The following is a 5,867-nucleotide window of genomic DNA, read 5'->3' on the forward strand; positions in this document are numbered from 1 at the left end:
CTTAGTGCGCATCAGTGACTGACCCCGGGTTTTAGTTCAACAGAGTCCACAGAAACTGTACTTTGTCACCTGGTTTTGTCACTTAGAGTAGGAAGCAATGGTACACATTTAGGGGTGTACATGTATGGGATCCCTTATCCGAAAACCCATTATGCAGAAAGCTTAGAATTACGTATTTAAATATTATTTCATTTTTCATTGTAATAATAAAACAGTAGCTTGTGCTTGGTGGTAAATAAGCTGCATGAATCCATATTGATGGCAAAGCATTCTTACTGGGTTTATTTTATGTTTAAGCATTTTAGGAAACGTAAGGTCAGTGATCTAAAGTATGCAAAGATCCCTTATCCAGAAAAACGCCAGGTCCAAAGCATTTCAGATATTTCCCATACCTGTATTATTCTTTATTAGAACTGCTTATTAGTACACAACAAAGAACACAGATTTTCATCATAGTCATTCCCTGATCCAAGGAGTTTAGTATCTGAGGGTTTATGACACTAAAGGCGACAGACCGAGTTGGCAGCTTATTGGCCCGTGTCCCTCCGACGGGCTTTCCCAGGGAAAGGGGGGGGTTCAGGATTGACCTTCGGCCTTTCCAGCATCTGCATGCAGGCCGTTTGGCCTACGGTCTGATCCAATGTCATGTAGAAATCAATGGCAGAGGTCCCTTGAACCCTTTGAAGATGTTAATAGCCTTCATGATGTTCAAGTTCAATTCAAGTGATTCGAGTTTTTTTTGCCAAAAAAAACACGGGCCAATAAGCTGCCGACTCGGTCTGGGAATGACTATGATGCCAAAAACTCGATCAATTCGAGTTTTCTTGTTGTTAACCCTGAACACGCCGAATCAAGTTTTTTCCATTCGTTTTTTCTTAAATAAGAAAACATTTGAGTTGTAGTTCATTCGAGGTTTTAAAAATCTCACATAATTCTAAAATTTGACCTTTGATAAATAACCCCCTTAAAGCAGGGGGAAATAAAATGTCAGTGCATAAGGGTCAGAGTGATGACTACCTGTTCACTTATTCATGAATTTTATTTCACTAGTATTTTGTAACAAAAGACATTTTTCTTGCCAGCACAATAATAATTTGACTGAAACAAAATTGAATTTCGTTAGCTCAAAAGGAATTTCAAACCAAAGGAATCATTTTGTATGTTATCTGTTGACAAAATGCATACTTTAAGTGAGACTTTTTATTGGCTGAGTAGTAGGATGTCACATTTTCCAAAACTGAACAGGGTATTAAAAATGCTATGTATCTCTTTTATCCCAGCCGGTGGCTCTTTGTCTTGTCTGTGTGAGTCTTGTCTTATTTTCATTTTGCATATCCTTGTCAGACTATTTTGTTGTTAATTACAGTGTATGTTAGCTCTGTGTGTATGTATATTTCATGCCCTCCATTTCAGTTTCGAAATCTAATATCCTTAATGTATTGTGCCTGAGGAAGAGATGTATTAAAATCTCAAAAGCTTGCACTTTTTAACGCACTCAGCCAATAAAAAGTATCACTTATGTAACTTCTAGGTTTTTTGAAGTACAACTCTCTTCTAATATGCATATACAGGTAGATCTGTTATCTGGAAAACCATTATATAAATTTATTTATATACTGTTTCAGAGAGTACCCACACTCTTTCGTAGTCCAGTGGTGGGTGCTTGGTCAAGAGTTTGACATACAAAGTTCAGATTGGACCAGCACTCCACTTGTGTTTAACGTAAAATACGAGTGATGATTCAATAAAATCATTTTAAACACAAGTGGAGTGCTAGTCCAATCTGAACTTTATTTATTTATATATATATATATATATATATATATATATATATATATATATAGAGAGAGAAAGAGAGAGTCTACAGTGGTGCACTCGCAATACGAGCAACTGCCTGGGTGCTGGTTATAGCATAGTCTTCACTTCCTGAAGACGGCCCGAGTCAGTGTGCCGAAACATTGAAATAAACTTTCCACTGTTTTCACTATTTCAAGACCTTGGATTGCGGTTTTATATTTTTTTGATTATATATATATATAAATACACAGTAAAATTACGAAATACCAGAAGGCCGGAAAAAAACCGCCCGTGTGTAAGGGCCCTAAAAGTTAACTTAAAGGTGAACCACCCCTTTAACCTTCATTGGAAAAATCAGCCTATTGGGATTATTTCATGTTTCAATGATTTAAATGATTTTCTAGTAGTCTTAAGGTATAAAGAAAACCCGAGCATTCTGGATAACAGGTCCCATACCTGTATTTCCATCCTAGAACCCTTATAATACTAATCAGACTGAATAGTGAACTTCAGCTCAAAATCTTCTATAACAGAATTAGTGAAAAATGCATCCTGGTGCAAAAAGCAACAGTCACCTTGAGAACCAGAACATCTATTTAAACAAGCTTAAGGCAAGAAAGGATCCTGTCCCTCTAGTCACACATACAGTATATAATATGTATGTTAGACACACACTAGTTTTTTCTGAATGTGTTTTTTTCAAACCTTTTTTTTTTTAAACAGCATTTTTCGAGATATTGCTCTCAATTAGAGTGGTACACAGAATGATGTAGTTTCCGACCGGGAATGTTATTAAATCCATTTGAGCAAAATCATGCCATTGTGTTTATGATCATCTGCAGAATGGCTAAATGTTAGACCTGTCCATTTTTTGGACAACTGCTAAACCATCGGTTCAGTGTCTGGATTAGTAAAACCACCAATGATCTGCCCATTCTGTTGCTGGATCTAATGGATAGATGTAGTTATATGTAAACAGGTATGGGATGTGTTACCTGGAAACACGTCATCCAGAAAGCTCTGAATTACAGAAAGGCCTTTTCCCATAGACTCCATTTTATCCAAATAATCCAAAATTTTAAAATGATTTCCTTTTTTTTTGTAATAATAAAACAGTAGTTTGTAATTGATCCAAACTAAGATATAATTAATCCTTGTTGGAAGTAAAACCAGCCTATTGGGTTTATTTCATGTCTACATGGTTTTCTAGTAGACTTAGGGGCAAATTTACTTAAGGTCGAATATCGAGGGTTAATTAACCCTCGATATTCGACTGTCGAAGTTAAATCCTTTGACTTGGAATATCAAAGTCGAAGGATTTATCGCTATTCATTCGATTCGAAGGATTGTAATCCATCGATCGAACGATTTTTGTTCGACCAAAAAATACTTAGAAAGCGTATGGGGACCTTCCCCATAGGCTAACATTGACTTCGGTAGCTTTTAGGTGGCGAACTAGGGGGTTGAAGTTTTTTTCTTAAAGAGACAGTACAATTTTTAGTTCGATTCGAAGGTCGAAGTAGCCCATTCAATGGTCGAGGTAGCTGAAAAAAACATTCGAAATTCGAAGTTTTTTTTCTTCTATTCCTTCACTCGAGCTAAGTAAATGGGCCCCTTAAGGTGTGAAGATCCAAATTACAGAAAGATCCAGTATCCAGAAAATCCCAGGTCCCAAGCATTATGGATAACAGGTCCCATACCTGTATATATCTTGCTGAAACAGAAACAGCGCAAGCACAATGTGAACACAGAGAAATTGATATAGGTTAGACCTAATTGCACACTGTAGACTTTCCCCAGATTGTGATCTCAATGAGTCCAACCAAACTGTGCATGGGTCAGTGCTGAAATGTCCACCAAAAAGAATCAGGTCTTCAGAACAAAAAGAATCAGATTTAGGTCTGGCTTGAGTGGATCTGAATTCATTCAGGTATATGGAAACACAAAGTATGGAAGCATGTAACACATGTTAGCAGAAGCAGTCAGTAGTGAAATGGCCAACTGTCTGGGATGTTTCCCTACATATCAAAATCCGGGACCATACAGGGAACCTGATACCACTTGCATAATTATACCTACCCATATGTGCACATATGCTTATAATGGCACTCAGAAATACGCAACATCTTTTCATACACAATACAGGGGTATGGGTGAGTATCCACCTTAAAAGGGGTTGTTCACCGTTGAGTTAAGTTGTATTTTGAGTTACTTTGTATTCAGCAGGTCTCCAGTTTGCAATTTCAGCAATTTGGTTGCAAGGGTCCAAATTAACCTAGTAACCATGCACTGATTTGAATAAGACATTGGAATATGAATAAGAGTGGCCCTGAATATAAAGATGAGTAATAAAAAGTAGTAATAACAATACATTTGTAGCCTTACAGGGCATTTGTTTTTTAGATGGGGTCAGTGACCCCTATTTGAAAGCTGGAAAGAGTCAGAAGAAGGCAAATAATTAATAAACTATAAAACAAAATGAAGACCAATTGCAAAGCTGCATAGAATTAGTCATTCGATAACATACTAAAAGTTATCTTAAAGGTGAACCACCCCTTTAGGGCTAGTCCACACGGGGAGATAGCCACGCGTTTGCGGTCGCGGCGACAAAGCGCCGCGCCAGTCGCCGCGACCGGCGCAGGCGACAGTTTTGTATGGGCGCCTATGTAAAAACGCCTGTGCTAACCACACGAGGCGATGCGCTTTTCAACAGTCGCCTGAAAATGCCTCGCCAGGCTTTGTCGCCGCGACCGCAAACGCGTGGCTATCTCCCCGTGTGGAATAGCCCTTAAGCTTCCAGCTGGACTCTCACGGGTTACTGAATTTTTCCACTCAAATATAAAATGTTTTTTTTCCTGACAAATAGTAATTAACAAGTTTTGCAAGTGGTAGTTTTGTTTCAGCCATTCTCAGTTGGTTTCCTTTATAGCTAAAGTAAAATAGTTCACCTTGCCAGGGTGATGGGGCAGTGGCTTTGCTACAACAGAGGGACTGATTGTTACAAATGTAGATAAAGCCAATTAGTCTCTGAAGGTTTTTATTCATCCAGGTCATGGAATGTCTAGTAGAAATAAATCTAGAGCAACTGGACTTGCTGAGTAATCATTGAAGATGTTTCACTACTCATCCGAGCAGCTTCTTCCATTAGTGAACTGTCTTCAATAATTACTCAGCAAGTCCACTTGCTCTAGTAGTAAATTAGATTTATTTATGTTAGATATAAAGCCAATGATTTGTGTGATACAGGTGACTGCAAGCTGCGGGGTCCTTGTCTACCTTATTAGGTATATTACTTTTGTGCATCTACATATTCACATAGCATAAAATAAGTGCTGAACTGGCAATGGAGGTGTAACATTCACGTTATCTGGAACCTTGAACAGTGTTGGGTACACTCACATGCACAGGGAATCCTGGTGGATTCTGGTGTTCACAGATGCCCTTTTGGGGCCCCAGACTTTCTGCTACCGAAACCAACAAGAAATAAGTGCGTATACTAGTAAGAAGTCCGTAAGCGGGGTACCGGCAAGAACTGAGCAAAACGTAGTTGAAGAACAGGCAAAAGGATCAAGGCAGGCGGCTTGAATCGGAGTCAATAACAGGGAAAAGTCAAGAATCAGGATATTCAAATCAGTAGAAACACTTCGGCAGGATCTTTAAACAGAAGCCAGCTTGGGCACTGTCAAAATGATGAATATGCCTTTTAAAAGGCATTCTGTGCCGAACCAGCACCAGCGTCTCTTTAATACGTGTGACGTCATCGCTGGACGTGCCTGCCCCCTCAGCCGGGAAGAGATTGGCCGGGAGGTAGAAATGCCAGAGAATCTTCCGACGCATCTTACAGGAGGTGACAAGACTCAAAGAGAATGAAGTCACGTGCAACCCTAAAGGCATTGAGTACACAGGTACATTTGGAGTATCTACCCACTACTGCCTTGTTTGCTACAAATAGGAAACATGGGGTAGAGGCTAGATGACAACAGCAGGAAGAGACTAGAGGGGTATTGTAAGAAAAGTCGCAAAGAGCAAAACAATTCGCACCAGTAAGAGTAAAAATCCACATGTAATAT

This window comes from Xenopus laevis, chromosome 8L (assembly GCF_017654675.1).
Source record: "Xenopus laevis strain J_2021 chromosome 8L, Xenopus_laevis_v10.1, whole genome shotgun sequence".
NCBI lineage: Eukaryota > Metazoa > Chordata > Amphibia > Anura > Pipidae > Xenopus > Xenopus laevis.